The sequence below is a fragment of the Chelonus insularis genome, unplaced genomic scaffold (assembly GCF_013357705.1).
Source record: "Chelonus insularis isolate UGA/USDA-ARS -01 unplaced genomic scaffold, ASM1335770v1 scaffold_714_pilon, whole genome shotgun sequence".
In the NCBI taxonomy this organism is placed as follows: domain Eukaryota; kingdom Metazoa; phylum Arthropoda; class Insecta; order Hymenoptera; family Braconidae; genus Chelonus; species Chelonus insularis.
The window spans coordinates 2,684,638-2,702,898 of record NW_023276795.1 but is presented as its reverse complement, the minus strand read 5'-3'; the positions used below and the strand labels follow the sequence as shown (position 1 = coordinate 2,702,898).

General features: G+C 29.1%; 1 protein-coding gene across 7 annotated transcripts in view; it reads left to right on the top strand.

Annotated features, from left to right (window-relative positions):
• LOC118074029 (LIM/homeobox protein Lhx2) overlaps nucleotides 1-18,261 on the top strand; it is a 180,270-nt gene that overhangs the window by 18,577 nt on the left and 143,432 nt on the right. For 6 of the 7 annotated variants that reach the window (XM_035094908.1, XM_035094912.1, XM_035094905.1 and 3 more), the window contains one exon: nucleotides 13,020-13,092. The exons of the other annotated variant lie outside the window; for it this stretch is intronic. The gene's annotated coding sequence lies outside the window, so the exon portion shown is untranslated. The remainder of the gene's footprint in view (nucleotides 1-13,019; nucleotides 13,093-18,261) is intronic. 7 annotated transcript variants of the gene reach the window in all.

The window sequence follows — 18,261 nt, the reverse complement described above, 5'->3', positions numbered from 1 at the left end:
ATAGATGAATATTTACAATATGCTTTTATCAATCTTCTGACATTTTATGTAATTAAGGATAATTTACTTTGCTCTATTTTATCTGATTACCATGTAAATCGTGTTTTAATGTTCTATAGCTTGGTATTAATGCTTATTGTTTAATATTAAAATATTTAAATAGACTTTTATCATGATAACAAAAAAGCTTAATTAGGATTTGTGTAATAAGATTGGAAAGAGAATAATTATTTTGCTCTAGAAATAATATTTTTAAACAATAAATTGTGATATTTATTTTCTAAATACTTAGGTTATTCAAATCTAATCAGGTTGAAATTACCACTGAATGTATTGGAAAAGAGTTCCGAAGTTACTTAATGTTGATAAAATTTTCTGGAAAATCAGTTAAAATCGTTCTCCGAGTTATTTAGAAATTTAAACAACATTAAAGGTGGAAAGTTGGGAGTCTGACCTTTCTAAAGGACTCGTACAACTTGTTTATACTGAAATTCGTCTTTGTTGGTAGCTACAACATGTTTTAAACTCTATCAAACTCTTCGAATCGTAATTTTGTGGTATCACTTGTATGTTTAATTTAAAATTTTTAAATTACTTTTTGACTTAAATATGTTAAATTTATAGTCATACTAATTTACGTTAACTTGGGTATTAAGTTAATGGTATAACAATATTGAATTATATGAAGCGTAAATTCGATTTGGAAGATAAGAATAAAAAGTAGGTATTAAGAAATATAGAGTTTGGATCTGGTTCTTATAACTGTAAGGAATTTTATGAGTTTTGTTAAGAGACTTTAGTAATAGGGAGTGTGGAACTCAATCTAAGTGACTTCTGTAAAATTCCTCTTCGTTGTAAAGAGGTAGTAAAATGGAAGATATAAAATCCAAAGTAAAAATAAATTTTTTTTCTTCACTCATTTATTTATATTGTTAAATTATTTTAAATGAGTTTGATTAAGGGATTGGTGATGTTATTTTAGATGAAATATTTTGTGGTTTTACGATCGATGTTAAATTACATTTCAAAGAATTAATTTAGTGATGATACGTGTTTACATAGTTTAGTGTATCAAACAAATACAATTTGTTGTTGAAGTTCGTGATTCTCAACTATGTTTGTCAGAGAGCATAATATAAAAGTCTATTTTACTTATTCGTATAGTTCCGTTTTCATGACCACTCATCCTCCAGTTCTTTGCGTGTTCGTATGCTTTTTTATTTCTTCCTCTTTCTACGTTTCTTTCCTCTCACCTTCCAGGTTTGATTGAATTTTTTCCTCAGGAAGAAATGTTTCCACCAAATGAATCTGTCGAAATATTGCATTCCAAGAAGCGATTCTGTTTTTTATTTTATTTTATTAAAAATAAAAAAAGAAAAAAAAATTAAATATGATTAAAAGAACAAAAATTATATTTAGTAGCTTGATTTTTCCTTATTTTCTCACTGATGGTTTTAGTGTACTGTTGAATACTCGGAAGCATTTATTTGACCTCGTATGATCCCTGAGGCCAGTCACACGAACCGTCTTATAGAACTTTCCTTAAAACTTTCACACTTACGCTCCTTGATGTTTTATGAAAAAAGTTAAAATAACATCCTATGAAAATGACATTTTACTACTACTTTATATAAACTCATTTTATTGAATAATTTGCCCAGTCAAATTGCTTAATATTAATGTAAATATATTCTTAGATATTATTTACATTGATGCAAAAGTTATAAAAGAGAGTAAATATACTGATAAATAGACATGTCAATGCATTAAAAATGATTAACATTTGTTAATATATTCGTTCATTTACGCTGCTTCTTCATGTTTCACTTCACCCTACCTTCACCCTACATGAAAAATTACTAAATGGACCTAGTCTTATTACCTCTTCCAGGCTCAAATTTGCTTCCTTACACGAGATAAAGTGTCTCAAAAATTAAGTCGACTATGTTTAAGTCTCCAATAAAATTTTATTTCTTTTTTTCTTTAGTTTTTAATTAATTAAGTATTTTTTTAAAGTTACGATTTATCTAAAAAATGTATAATATACAAAGTTTGACTTATTGTTTCTCTGAAAACAATTTTTCATTTTGATTGAATTAATTCGAGCATTTAATTATTGCTAATATGAGTTGGAAAAATGCGATATAAAATTATCTGAAAAGCTAATTAACTTTACAATCACAAATGAAAATTGATAAGGTTTTAATTATAATATTTTCATAAAAAAAAATGCGACGCATAGTAAGGGGAAGATAGAAAGAAAATATTTTTTTACATTTAGGTACCTGTAATTTTCAGATTTAATATAGCTAGAATTTTAATAACGCACAGCAGTGCTTTGTGGATATGTAAACAGATATGATGGTCTCTCATATGGATGGAAAATTCAAGAGAAGGTTGGAGGTTGAACGCCAATGACATGCAAATATCGTCGATATTAAATGAATTCCAGAAAATTAATAATAATATTAATAACCATCAAACCCTTGATAATTTTCTCATGCATGTTACGTATATCATATATAACTTTTCATTTAACTCTGGCCTTTTTAACATACACAACATATTAAATATTTTCATTTTTATCAGTTCCATCTACGTGTACATCTCTTTCACTCGAATGAATGGATTTGAAATTAAAAAATTAATTAAAATGGAATACGCGAAATGTTTTCATTTTAATTTATATAACATATATGACAAGAGAACAACTTTCTCATTTTGTTTTATTAAATAAAATGCCAACATGGAAAAATGTTTTGTAAAAATGTCAATATTACGGTTATCATATTATTCCATTTGATAATTAGTCATTATTTAATTCATCTTATTTTTTAAAATTCTCTATACAATAGAAAATAAATCTTCTTATATTGTTGTTCAACAAACAATTTCTCCAAAAAGTGAATTAAAGTAATGAGATGTTTATTTTTATTTCCTTACACCCACTAAAGCATTTATTATGTGATGTCATAATAATTTATTTAAAAGACATCCAAAAGATCTCTTTTTAGCCTACACCTAGTGCGTGGGTGCAACATGACGTAACAATTAAAAAAAAACGTGAAATAGAATGGAGAGTATTGCAATTGATAATGTAATTAAAAAATACTAGAAAAAAGGTAAATAATAATTGAATAAAATGAAGTGAAAATGAAATCTTTTATAATCTTTTAACGATCTCATAAAGAAAAATGTTAGTTTCATTGGGAGCTTGAGAGGCTTCCTCTTTGCCACTCTCTGGGATGTCCCGTATCAGAAATTAGGTAGCAACCGGATGTTCCTCTGCTTCTAGCCATCCTTTCTCACTCTCTCATTTAGTAGAGTTGCAATAAGAGGTTGGTAGCCGCCCAGTTTCCCAGCTTCTCTCTCGTTCTCTCTTTATCAGTGTCTCGCGTTCTCATTGAACGTCTCTCTCTCTCTCTCTTTCTCGTGTACACACGATGCCATCTAGCCGAGAGTAAGCCAGAAAACAGGGGAGGGAAGGGGTGAGTCAGGTCGGATTCAATTATCCGATATTAAACTGCCTCTAACCACGTCCGTGTCGACCCCTTTGGCTGTATAGGTTCAAATGGTTGTTGCTACTAGCCACCCCCCTATAGAAGTATTAGATTGAATGAACTCTAGCGTGTTGCACTTGTTGTTCAACGATAGAGAAACGCCTACACGATCTGCTTGTAATGAACTCTTCTTATCCATTTTTCTTGGATTTTTCTCGCAACTGAGAGATAAGAATTCTGTTTATCGACTATTTAAGATTCAATTCAACGTTTTCTTTATTATCGTTTGAATTCTGATTTTTCGATAATTAAAAAACTTTTTTTATTTTCCATGAAAGAGAAGTGATAAATGATGGATAATAGAATTTCAATTTAGACTTTTAGTAATAAATGAAAAAATATGTGATAGGTATGTCATCTGGTTTTTATTAGAAATATATTAATAAAAAAAATTTGTAATGGTAAAAGAGGCTTCTTAATTGCTAAAAAATATTTTGAAACAGTTAAAAAATCATAACTATTAAACATTGTTTTATTACATTTATTCAATATTGAAATGATTAGTTTCCTTAAATTAATTATAAAAATTATAAAAAATTCAATTATCCATATCAAAGAATAATTAAAATTCTCACGACTAGATGAATATGCAAATTAATGAAATAACGATCGGAATGTCATTAATAATAAATATCGGGTTACCATAGAAATAATATCAAAAAAAACTTCAAACAATTTGTGGGATTTTGTAAATAGTTAATAAAAGTAATGTTATGTGGCATCTTAATAGATAATAAGAGGTAACTAAACTCGACCATGTACTCAGATAAAGTGTTTATACAACATCGAGATATTCAGCTCGTTAGGACGAGCTTAAGCGTCGCGGCTTTCGCGGCTTGATGATAATTAAATTGCTTCACGGAGCGAGCAGTGACTAAATAGTCATTATAACGACTAGGTCATAATTGTGAGACTGGTAACGAACGACATGACGATGCCTGGATATAATCAACGTATGAGTATATGCTAGGTGGAAGAAGGATTACAATAAATATCCTTACTGGTCTAGATTTATATATAATCATGCCCTAATAATTAATAAGCAGTTTCTTGTGATGCTAAAAATGTAATTTTTGAAGTAAAATTTTAAAGGTTATTCTTGGGGTCACCAGAAATCATTTTAACTCTAAAAAAGAATGCTTCGATTTGAAATGAAAGAAAAAACACCCTTTAAAATAAACCCTTAATTGATTTATTTCCCAATTATCTTGAAAATTATGAGAGATATAGAAAAAACTTTCAAACAAAAAGTGTAGGGGCGACAATTTTACACAAAAAAGAATCCTACTTTTTTGCCTCTATTTCGAATAGTTTAGTCATAAAACATCTCTAAAGGTGAAAAAATCCACTTTTTCACCCGATTATTTTTTTCTATGAAATTTAAAGAAGAAAAGTCCTCTTCAATTATTTGTTTATTAATAATCTTGTGAAAAAGTAAGGTTTAAAATATGTCTAGCTACTTAGAAGGTAATTTAAAAATAAATAAAAATGAATTTATTTATAATTGACATACTTATCAATATAATAATGAAGTTGAGAAGATAAAATCCATAAATATGTAAAAAAAGAGTTACCATGTTGGAGAAGGGGTGGTTTCATACAAGTCTCCCTTCTCTGTTAATTTAGTATTATAATTAATTTGCATATAGATTGAATCCGTTCAAACCAGAATGAGATGTACTACTTTAGTGAAATCGCAGCTCAAACGAGTCTTTTGTCCTTCTGCAAATTATCTTTGTAATGCATAAGATCCTGCAGCTCGTCTCGCGACGCATCAGCTAATTGGACGAGTGTATGTACGATAATTAAAGCCTATTCGTTCGGTTAATCAGCTAATCGACAATACATTTCTCTTACTGATCAGTTTAAAGGATCTTTCATTCCGCATAAAAAGCTTTTTAATTGTCACTATGACTCTCTTCTCGCTTCATTCTTTTAAGGCTTTTAAGAGTGATACCAACTACTGACTAGGCTAAAAGCTTAGTGTTTCTGTCACTAAGCCACTTTGTAAGACGTATTTTAAGTCACGATGTTACTCCAAACTCACTCTGTGTGTCGTGATTGATTTCTTGATAGCGTTAATGAGGCCTCGATCCATGTGATTCCATTTGAAATTCAACGTTTCTCACTTTTCTCAACAATTCTTTGTGGAATTGACACTCTAGAGACTTTCAGATGCTTCGAGATACCAAACATGTGAATATACTCTTCAGTTTAACGACCTCTGTTTAATCAATTTAATTCCTAGTTTTATTCATAAACACAATGAGGAAAGGATTTGGTTACACTTCATCAGATCTGTTAATACTTGACTATATTATTGTCACTTGTATCAACTTTTTTTTTTTAAATTATCACTCTTATTAATGTTTAATATTGCATTCTTTAATAGAAAAGAGGTTTATTATTTAAAAATTATTAAGTTTCCGTTTGGAAGTTTTTTTTAATAACAAAAAGACTGTAAAAAAAATGGAGTAAAAAAACATTTGAAATAAATTTTACTTACTGAATGATTAATATGATTGAAAACTGATCTCAATATCAATAAAATGTTGCTATAAATAACTTGATGTGATTAAACAATTGTTCTTTGTTTATAAGAATTTAAATTGGTTATAAACAAAAAAAAATCTAAAAAATGATAAAATTACGGATTTTAATGAATGGAAAATGCACTCTGACCCAATTATTTTTTAATTTAATCAAATGGTAAGAAATGTTGCTAATTAGTTTTCTTAATTATTTGTTAAGAAAAATCGATGTAATTTATTTATTCATTTATATTAAATAGTGTTAACAGGCATTGAATATCTTCTTAAGTAACAGGTTAAAGGAAATTAATTCTAATGTTAATTAGAATTTTTTTTTCATGATTAATCAGCTTAATTAGAATGATTGAAACAAATTTAGCAACACATTTGAGATGGTAGTTTTTAATTAACCCTCAACTGATGATCTTTCTCGAATAAATTTAATTTTTTCTACTTGCCAGTTAATACTGTCGTATTTTTTTATAAGAATCTGTATGTTTTATAACATCCATCTTCATTATTCTTCATCATATTTAATCGAAAAAAAGTCGTGTGCTTAATTAGTTTCTTATCTTAATTTACGTGTCGTGTATAGTCGACTATCAGACCTGATTCTCGAACGTCACACTCTTTTTTTCTCGCTTTATTATGTTACATGTTTCCCCTTCCCCCCTACCCCTCTTTTTATTTTATTTTCACCTCAAGACTTTGGAAACTTATTGGTTGGGTTCATCTCTCTCACGATTGCGATTAGGATCATCGCGTCGGTGAGGTCGATCGCAGGTTTCGTGTGCACACTCGGTCGCGTTTAAAGTGCCGACGTGAAAGTTCATTAGAGCCAGCGTGATGGACATGTGCATTAATCAAGATTTTAATTACCGCAGTCAATGTAACTTTAGTCTCAGTGGAGCAGGCAATATAAGAGAGAAGAGAAAAGAGGCAATGGAAGAAAAAAAATAAAAAGGAAATAATGTAACCACGTATTCATTTATTTATACAAATGTGTATGTAAATAGTGTGTTGTATGTATTTTATTTGTATACATATGTATGTATATAGTGTTTAAACGAAAGTTTTTCCTGTGCTGTGTTTAGTTGGTAAGTATAATACTACCGTTTGCATTCGTGCGAGCATGAGCTAGACTCGGCGCCGACTCTAATTAGAGTTCTTCTCGAGGCTCGAAGATTAAAAGCCGGGCCTAAGTGCTGGCGCGATGCGCTCGCGTCCATTTCGTTCTCGTTTAATAGCGATCGGCCGAGTTTGTGAAATGTAAACCCTCCTCTCCCTTTTCATCAAGAGGGTGAGGAAAATTTCTAAAATGAGGAAACATCGAAGAATTATAGTCTTCCTATAATCATCACGTATTTACTAGGACATATGAAAGTTTTGTTTCTGGAATTGAAAAATTTAAAAAAAATCTTCTGCTATGCATTATTTTTTATTACTCATTAATATTTCTTTCTGCTGACACTTTTTTATTTGGGGTTAATTAATTATTTTATTTCAACTCAGTAGTTGATTTATTCTTCCAAATGACGTCTTTTCATTTTCCTGTTTATTTGTTTGATTATCAGGCTAAATATAATTTCATTGTTAAAAAGTTTTATAACTCGTTGACTCATAATCGTGTTTTTATATCACGATAAATTCAGTGAAAAAAAAAATTGATAAAATTTTAATTTTTGCAATCAATTTATTAAATGAGTTTCATTCAATAGGAAGAATTGAAATAAAAATCAAAGAATGAACTTCAGAAGTAGAACATTAGCAAAAAGTGAAGAATAATTAAAACGATTAAATATCAACTTTTAGGAGAGAGGAATGGGGAAGGTTTCAGGATGGTTTTTGTCACAATTATTGGAAATTTACTTGGAGACATTAGAATTTTGTTAAAGTGAAAGTGAATAAAGAAGGATGTTTAATGTATATTAATGTATTTTTAATGAAATTCTTGAGTAATAAATTCTTAAAATATCTGTTTATAAATGTAAAGTATTTTTAGTGATCTACAATTTTCTGCTCGTTATAGCGAACGAAAAAATTTACAGAAGCGCGAGCGAACATATTCCTCGACTCTCTCACTAGTGGGAGACGCTAAAAGGTTTCGAGGTGTATCGAGGAGATTTTGCTTTTAGCACATTCACGATAAAACGCGTTTCAAGCCTCCGCCCGGTTGACGTTAATGCCGATAAACGTCGTTTCGTATAACAAACGGGTGTGTATTCTACGTTCACTTGGTTACACGTCGACCCTCTATTTCTATCTTCCTCTTTGTCTCTCCATCGTTTCTCGTTGATGCTTCGCTTCATCAAGAGAATTTTACTAAATTATTTCATCACACCACGCTCTCAACTCTCATCCTTTATAAAATAGTCAACAATTCATCTAACACTCTCATTTTAACTGTCAGTAAATAAAATTTCTAACTAATTAAGAACATGGATAATGCCATCAAAAATCACAAATATTTTTCATTGATTATTTTATCGCATTTTTGTTGAGATATTCATTGGAAAGTAACATAAATAATAATGAAAAAGAGGTTAAACATGTAATTAATTTTTTAAAATTAAAATTCATCAAATAAATGAATTTTGAAAAATTCATTGAAGAACTGTCATGAATAATTGACATCTCTTGAAAAAAAATATTAAACTAAATATTTTTTTAAAATAATTTTTTTTATTGTGGGTTTTGGTCATTGATTATCAATTAATTATATATAACAATAATATTGATATATTTTTGAAAATAAATTTTTTATTGCGAATTTTAGTTGATTATTAATTAATTATAAGACATGACACATGAGTTAAATATAAATAGATGGTAAAAATAAAAAAGCTTTAATTATAATCTAGATTGAATTAGACATATAGGAGGTTATACAATATTTTTACTGACAATACGCAGGCAAATGACAAATGGACTTTCTTCGTATTCCATAGTAGACTACGGAGGGATAAGGGAAGAGTATAGGAAAGGGGAAAGTGAAAACACGCAAACAGAGCTTGTGTACCGTGGCCTCGTCGAGCAGGCATCATTAAATCACAGAAACAGCCTCTGTTATTGACTCCGTCGACAAATTTATCGTCGGCCGGTGCGCGTTTTGGTGTATAGTGAGCCCTCGACCTCCAACCGCCTCATTCGCCACCCTCAGGACGCGGATCTCGCTCCATAGCCTCTTCCGGAACCCGTACAGTCCCTCTTCCTCCATCTCAACCCCTCACTCGCACCGTCATTGTTCTGGTTTATACGGTGATTTGTGGATTTTACTACCCCTTGTCTCTTTCTCTTCGTACCTTTCCTACATCTCGACCGGCCCATTCGCACCCTTCTATTACTGCTAGACCATTTTATAGACTAGTCCAGCCTAACGTGTGAGTAAATACTCTTGTTGCTGACATTATTGTTGATCGTCAAAGTATTCTCGTCTTTATATTATGGCTAGTGATTTTAATTTTATGTGCAATAAACCATTATGCGTACGAGTTTCCTCACCAGTTTGACTTTGGACCCAAGCTCAGTCAGGTAATGTGTTACGAAAGTGTTTTTAAATTTACAGCAATGAAAAATTCCCTTTATACTTCAATAAATTATAAATATTCTTAAAAAGAAAGATAAAACGAATTTTTTAAAGAGGAAAGAGTTGTTGAATTAATTGTAAATTAATTTATTGGTAATCATTTTAAGTGAATGGTAGTTGATAAGAAAATAGTTGTACTGATGGATTTGTTATAAATTTATTGACAATAAAGTAGTTGTAGCGATTTACTTTGGTTCCATAAGCAAGAGAACTGTTGTAAACTGTCGAAAAAAAAATTTATCTTATCGTGTAGTTGTGCAGATAAGTATCGATACTGAACATAAGGTACTTTTAAATGTATATAAATTTGATGGAAAAGTTATATAGTTGTATATACTACAGGGATTGAAAAAGCAATCGCAAGCGAGCAATAATCATAAATACAACTGTCTCGCGTTTTTGGTATACTTCGTCGTTTTCCTTAATCCTTTCACATCGTCTCAAATAAACGACGTCGCTGCTTTTAGATCGAGTTCCCTTAGCCTCTCAACCCCATCGTCGTGAAGCATTCGTTAGAGGTAGATTCATCCCCTTAAATTGAATTAATTATCATACTAAAGTGAGTCCTTGGAACGCCCGTGATTTCTCACCACCTTTGGCAAATTTTCTTCATTTTGCTTTATTGTTTATTTATTTTTTCCTTTTTTTTTTTTTGGATGATTAAATATAAATTTTGCCATTGAAATATATTTTTGAAAATTACTAAAATATATTCACGTGAATCCTTTATTGATTAAAGAATTTTATAAATAAATTTCTGTATTGTTTTCAAGGAAAGAATATTCATCATAATAATTATACTGGAAAAATTTCAAAATTAATAAAAAATTGATAAAATGCAAAAAAAATGAATTGATAGATATTATTGAAGTAGTTGAGAGTATATGATATAAGCTTTTACGACAATTTCCAAGTAATTAGCTTCTCACTTTGAACTACAGTAATGGATAATGGCTAAATAAAGGAAGAAAGGGTCTGGACGGAAGGATTCACTGCATCGGTGGCATTTATTACACTATTGAACTTTAGTCTTCACACGATTAGACGTAGTAAGGAGTCAGTTGTGGTTTTGTTCTTATCGGTAAGATAAAGACCTGCCAACCTTTATGAATGCCTCCATTATTCGATTCCATTCTCTATTTTGTACTGCTTTACTTACAGTAGCTCTGGTATATGTGCTTTTACCCACGTTCTAATGCGTCTTCTATAAACTTCTTCGACTACTAACTGATAAAGTGATAATGATAACACACACTTTGTAATTAATGCGACATTTCCTTCCTATAAGTTAGACATTAATCATTAGGGGACCTTTTGATTAATTGTTTGGAAAATTTTATTACCATTTAAAAAATTTTTATGTCATCAATAATCAGCTATATTGAATTTGATTAAATAATTAATTAAAATATTATTCATATTTTTCTGATATTTAATAAAAAATTGTACGAAGCTTATTATAAATAAATTTATAAAAATAAATAAATGGATTTTTTTATCACAATCAGTAAAACTTTTCATTTTTGTTTAAATTTAAATGATTTAAATTATATTTTTATAATTTTTTACAATGAAGATCATTTTGATAAGAATTTTTTTGCATTAAAAAAAATAATAGTAAATATTTTCAAATTATTTAATATATCAAAAGAAAAATAAATTAAATAATAAGTCACTTTAAAATATAAACATATTTCCCATAGCGACATTTGTTTGATAATATGTACCTGTTATATCTATTCGAGGCCACGAGAATTGAACCGTGGATTTCCGAAGCGGGATATTGAATTTACGCCATTTCTGATTTGACATATCATAGTAGTTCAATGGGCGATACGATCCATCGAGTACGCTTCCGTGCTTTATGGTAAAGGAAATGATTTTTTAAACTAAACAAATAGCTTTTTGCGGTTTGTCAGCATTTGTTGATTCATGAATTTATATTGACTCGTTATATATCGTTATTTATGACCACTAAACTTGTGGTATCATTCATAAATTATTAAAATTTATTTCTTTATGTCCAACCTATCTTCAATATGATACAATAATGTAAAATAACAATATAGTTATCTAATTAATTTTTTTAAATAAATTATTTGTTTGTAATAATATTGAAAATAATATGATTATTTTTTGCAAATTTTTAAATAATTATTTCGAGGTTTTTAAAGTTAATTTAAATATAATAGCTGGTTAGTTTGAGATAACATCCGGCAGAATATCGTATTTTGGAATTTCTAGGGGAAATTAGAGGGGAAATTTGAAAGTTTACCAGGATCTATGAAACCAAATAGTCAACAATATCTAGTGGAAGTGCATTTCATCTCATTTAAAATACGTATCTATTATATTTGTTGATAAATTTATAGTCTCTCATAGTAATAGAGATCAACATGATATAAATCAGAGAGAAAATTACAAAATCCTTCGAGATTTTAAACGCTTTAAAACGTTACTTTTTTTTGTGTTTTCTTTCACGAGAATAAATAGCCAATAAAATCGTTAACTTAAAGCCCAGCACGAACGCGTGGGCGTTGGAATTGGCGCAGTCCATTTTACGAATACGTGAGTCAGTTCTTGTGTCCATGTATCTTGTAATGTATTTATAAAGCTTTCGAGGATTAAGTGGTTAAAATAATAACGATATATAATCCCAACCAATATCTTAAGGCTTTTACCTCTAAATTAATTTTGTATCTTAAATTATGCTCCTAAACAATTTCATCAACCAACATCATTTCTTTTTATGCGAGCATAAAAGAGTCGATTACTTTACATGTATTACAAATAAATACTTTTACTCTTTATTTTGTAATAAATTTTATTTTATTATTTTATTGGCTACTTTATTTGAATGCTAAACACTTAAATAAAGTAATCAGTTTTAACTTCTCATTAGAAAGTTATTGTAATAAAATTTTTTAGAATTTTGAAATTCAAGATTCTCTGATGATCGTTCTTTTTAGTATCCTGAAGTGACAGTTATGATCAGTAAAAAAAAGTAATTGGTTATTAATGTTTTTTTTTTTTCTTTTGGAAAAATATATTTATGCAAAAATAAGGATTATTTGTTTATAAAAAAAAAATTTTTTCTATTTATGAATTAATTATAAATTTTCTAATATATAAAAACGGAAACTTTTTGGTAGGAAGTTTAAATAAGTTGAAAAAAAAACTTATTGTGGACCCGAGTTCAAACCAGGATTTTTTAATTATCAATGTAACAAATTGCATGTTTATGAAGGTTTAAAGATGAATTGAATTTACTGATAATTGAATTAAATATCTTTAAACTCAATTAATTTAATTGCTTTGCAAAATTACCATTTTTTGTTACAGATGATCGATCTACGCTATCGAGAATTAGCTAGTGAATTATTAGCAGCTGTATAAAGAAATATAAATATCTCTGGTGAGTATCTCATACTTTATTCATAGAAAATTTCTCGAGAAATAATTAGACAAGAGTATATGTATCTATTTCCTGAGAGGGATCGAGATTATTTGGGAGACGTGAGTGTATAGAGTATAGAAAGGAAGAAAGATGGTGAAAACGGTAGCGATGTAGTGGATCTGATACACGGAGGGTTAGACGAAAGTGGTAGTGGTAAGGGTAGGTCCGGCAGAATGCTAATGGAAAGTGCTCAGCAATATATACCTCATGGTCATATATATATATATATATATATATATATATATATACACCTTTAGTTATATAGGTAGGTGGTCTAGGAATATTGCCTATCGATCGATCGTCTAGTGTATCGATAAATAGGTATTTTCTGAGCAAGAGGATGAGAGAAAAGGGTTGGTTAGTGTAGGTACAAGGGGCAGATAATTACATTTAATACCTATGGTCATGTGTTTGCATCGCACACATTTGTCAGTTGCGTCCCACGCGGTGACCCAAACCCCAGTTTGGCTTGTAAACACTTTTGGTTTCTATGCCTCGTTTTACATAATGTTTTGTCTAGTAATGAGAATTATGCGCATTATTGTTAAGTAATTAATGCATTTCTGTTTATCTAGATATTCTGATTGCATTAAAATTTTTTTTTTTCATCATCAAACATATAATTAAATCGCCAAATTAGTCATCAGTTGTTTGTAGAAATTCTTTTTTTTAATAAAAAAGTCTGTTATTTTGGTTTAGGTTGGAACTTTATTGTAAATAATTTTGTAAATATTCACATGCTTATACAGTCTTGAAAGAGATTTTATTCTTATACTCTCGTACATGAAACAGGCACACTGAAGTCAAGGGGAAATGAGAATGAATGTAATAATATATTTAATATTCGTCGAGACCCCTCGGTCTTTTTCATTCTCGGTATTACAAGCCAACCAATATTCTCGCCCCCATTTTACTCTTCTCAATTTCTCTCTCTCTCTTGCTTTTTCTCCTTTCCATGCATCATCCTCATGTACTTTTATATTCTTATTCCTTTTTCTATAACCTCATAGTGACCTATCATTTTTTTATCTTCATTTTTCGACCAGAATCGAAGATTAACTGATTTATTACCCTTGAAAATGTTTGAGAATTAAATAAATATGTAATTTGATAATTCCATTGTTCGGAATAAGAATAAATGAATGAAATATCATTTGTCAAAATGATTTTAAATTAAATTTTTTTTATCCACTCATAAAGTTCTCATCTTTATAATTAATTTTAGTACATCTTTTTCATTTTTGATGGTTAATTAACTTCTTCTTCTTCTTTTTGATATCGTCTCATAGAGGGTTGTTTTTTCGGAGTAATTAAGTGTCGAGTAAGTTTTCGATTTTTTTTTTTTATTTATTCTCTTTTTTTCCGACGGTTTGCAAGTTTTAATCAATCTCAATCAATAATTAAATTGATTAATTAATTTTTTATGTAATAAATATTTTATTAATATGGTGACAGGATAATTATAAAAGACTCAAATGTAATCCAAAGCTGAGTGCCATATGCCAAGACGTGGTGAGAATAATCTTAGATTAAGTTTCTGACGATATGCATCAATAGATGATATTGCCTTGTCAGCATTCAATTTCAAGTCGTTGAAAATTAAATTTTTTTCTAGTCGTGGTGTACTTATATGAGCCACAAGATTCATAAGATTTAATATTCTACACACTGAAAGAAGTTTTTGAGATAAAAATAAAAAAAATAAAAGGTAAGGAAAATAGAGGAATATAAAATTCTATAGCTCATAAGAATTGCATCCGTTTTTCATTTACTTGTAATATATATGTGTATATATTAGTCTCGTCAAATCACGTGACTAAAGATCTCTGTCGGTTGTTGTTCAAGTCTTTAGACAAGTTAACTTGATGCTATCAAGTAAATGATCAACAGCCTCGAAGAAAAAGAGGAAGAGTAACGTTACGACCGACTTCCCATGTTCGTCGCGTCGTGTGTCTTGATTTACGCAATGTGGGCGTGTCTGTACAGAAGCTGCAATTAGTTTATTAATAATTAGTAAACGAGTTTTGCAACCTCCACTACTTGATCCAAGAAGTGATCGAGGAGGTGTAGTCAGTGTCGATAACACTAGGCTTGTTGCTACACTCTATATGATCAATCATCACTATGTGTCTTCTCATCATTAAATTATCGCTACGCCGCATTTATTTATTCATTAAAAATCAAATGTTACCATTTGCATGAAACATTCTTCCACCTTTTTTCCCCATTAAATCTATCAATATGGATTGAATTTTATAAGACACTTAATTAACTATTTTTTTCATTAACATGCTAATAGTAAATTTGCAAAAAATTTACATTTAAAATAGAAATAAAAATGTTAATTAATTATTGATGATTGTTTGATTAATTGTTTTTTGTAAGATTGTTTAGGCTTTTAGGGAATTTATAGGATTGTTTTTGATTTGTTAAAACTCCTTTTCCTCATTAATAATAATAACAATAAATTTTCTGAATATCATGATAAAGAGTTATTTTTTAGAAATATGAGAATAGTAATTATATACTGCATTGACGATAAAAAAGTAATTTTTTCATTCCAATATCTCAATCTTTATAACCTGAAATATACGTAGTCTGAATAATACTCATGTGAGATATGTTACATGAACGCATACAAGCTATCAAAGTATGAAATAGTATCTCTCTGAGTTATCCATCCAACGAATAACGCGAATCATAAGGTTTACGATCAGTTTATTCGTATCTTTTGAACACGCTTGGCAACCAACTAGACTTGTACCTTCTCGTCTCATATCTGACACTTATCCAAGACATTATACGACACATGATGTTTTTTTTTCCGTTACGGTTTTATGCCAACTGTGGACAGAAGTTTATGAACCGTTGAAATAAAAGGGGTAAGATGTTTTTGTGGCTGTAAGAACTTGATTAAGAATAGAAACAAACTTCATACTGATGATCTAGTGTTTCAAGTCATACTATTACTAACGAACCTTTAAACTTGCTAGAAATTTTATTCTAAGTAACTACAAGTGTTCAATAATATTAAAATCGAATTATTAAGGAGAAAAAATTATTCTCAATTAGAAAAAAAATTAATTAAATTTTAAATATCTTTAAATATTATTACAAAAAAAACAATTAAATGCAAATTAATGAAAAAAATTGTTTAATTTATTAATTAATTACTTCAGTATTTAATAATTAACATGATTTTGGTTGTAATAATTTCAATCAATTTTTTTACTATATTAAATTCAATACTCATTGATTCTTATGTTCATATGTATTGAAAAGTATCCCGAGAGTGTGATGATTATATAGATATAAGTGCAGCCGCAATTAAAACGAACGAAGTTTCTATATAATAAAAGATGACAAAAGCAAATAATGAGTTTTAAAAATGAAAGGGTGATTTTGCTTCATCTCGTTAGATTTTTCTCAAAAGATATTCTATACATTTACATTGCGAAACATTTTAATTTTAATCTTACATAATACTCCTTTTCTTACATTCATTTAAAACTATAGATAAAAAAAAAAATCATCTGTATAGAAAACTTTATTTTTTTTCTCTGAGAAATAAAAATGAATATAAACTGATATAATTGGCTTCAATTTATTATGTTAAGTATATGGTTATGATTAATGAAAATGAAGTAAAGGCATCGATTAAGATGACAGATTGTCTGTATTTTCATTGTCCATAATCGTAAAGACGATGTTTCATTCACATGCGGGAGGTCGTACGTGTTTTCTTTCGAATCAAATTAGTTTCTGATTTGATGGGTCTTGAGATATAGAAATAAATCTTTTTCTTTGCTTGTATAATATAATAACATGCAATTATGCAACGTCATTGAGGATATAATGCCTTAAGTATATTTCAGCTTTAATAGCCGATGATAATTTGTACAGTCGACAGGGAATTAGAGCATTATCCAATACATCAAAGCATTTATTATCGTTTAACCCTTTGCCATTCTTATTTTACAATGCTTTTCTTTCAACCCAATAATTAACTCATAATACTTAAAAAAATCTTTTCATATCTCTAAAGGTACTATTATCACAAGTGTATTTAATAAAAGTCTATTTAATTTATTGTAAATAAGTTATTTATGTAAACATAATTTTTTTAAAATGATAATTCGATTATAAATTTAGAGATAATAATAATATACTTTCAAGCATCATTAAAATTTATCTAATCGATTGGTGAACGCAAATAATCACGTAATATTCCATAACTACCACCATAGAAAGTCAAAAGCAATAAAATTAAATGGAATTTTATTGAATAATAAATTCATTTGGAATATGAATTTTATTTCTAAATAAAATTTAACTAAATATTTATGTATTTTCCACCATAAATTGATGATTAATTTTGATTGGAAATTCAGTGAGTTGAAAAATAAAATAATTTTAACTTATGTTTTGTCTGTCAAATAAAATGATTTTACTTTTTATTAAATATTACATTATCGCGGAAAATTGAAAAGCAATGTTTTATTTGGTCATCAGATTGAATTCAAACAATTAAAATAAATAATTGAAATGACAGTAGATTGAATGAACAATTATAATTGTTTTAATCATTCCATTAAATATTCATATTCCAATTGTTGAATTTTTTGGTGAATTAATTGAAAGTTGTTGACATTGAAGCGAGTTAAAACGATTGATGAACTTAGGGTTGGCAGTGATGATGTGGATATGTATATTTGTATTTGTGTGATGAGATAGTAATCGTTTATATTTGTTACGGGACGACACTCTGTAGTGTTTCTCTTGCACGTCGAGAATGGCTCATTGGGAACGCATCGAACTATGATTTGGTATTTAGTCACCATTAGGGACGCATTAGCTCTGATTACTCATGCATTTGCACGTACGTATGTAGTACACATGAAGCGTACACATACGCGTGAATGGACACATATGAAACGCACATACGTGCTTACACATCTAGTCGATTGCGTATAAACGTTTGTGTTCTGTCTGTGACCTCTGGATGCACAATAATGGATCGATCGTGTGAACCAATCGACTAACGATTAGGGGATATTTTGATTAAAGTTAACGTGCGTGTGTAGCAATTTCTCGCAAAGTCAATACAAGTTTCCTATTTCCAAGATA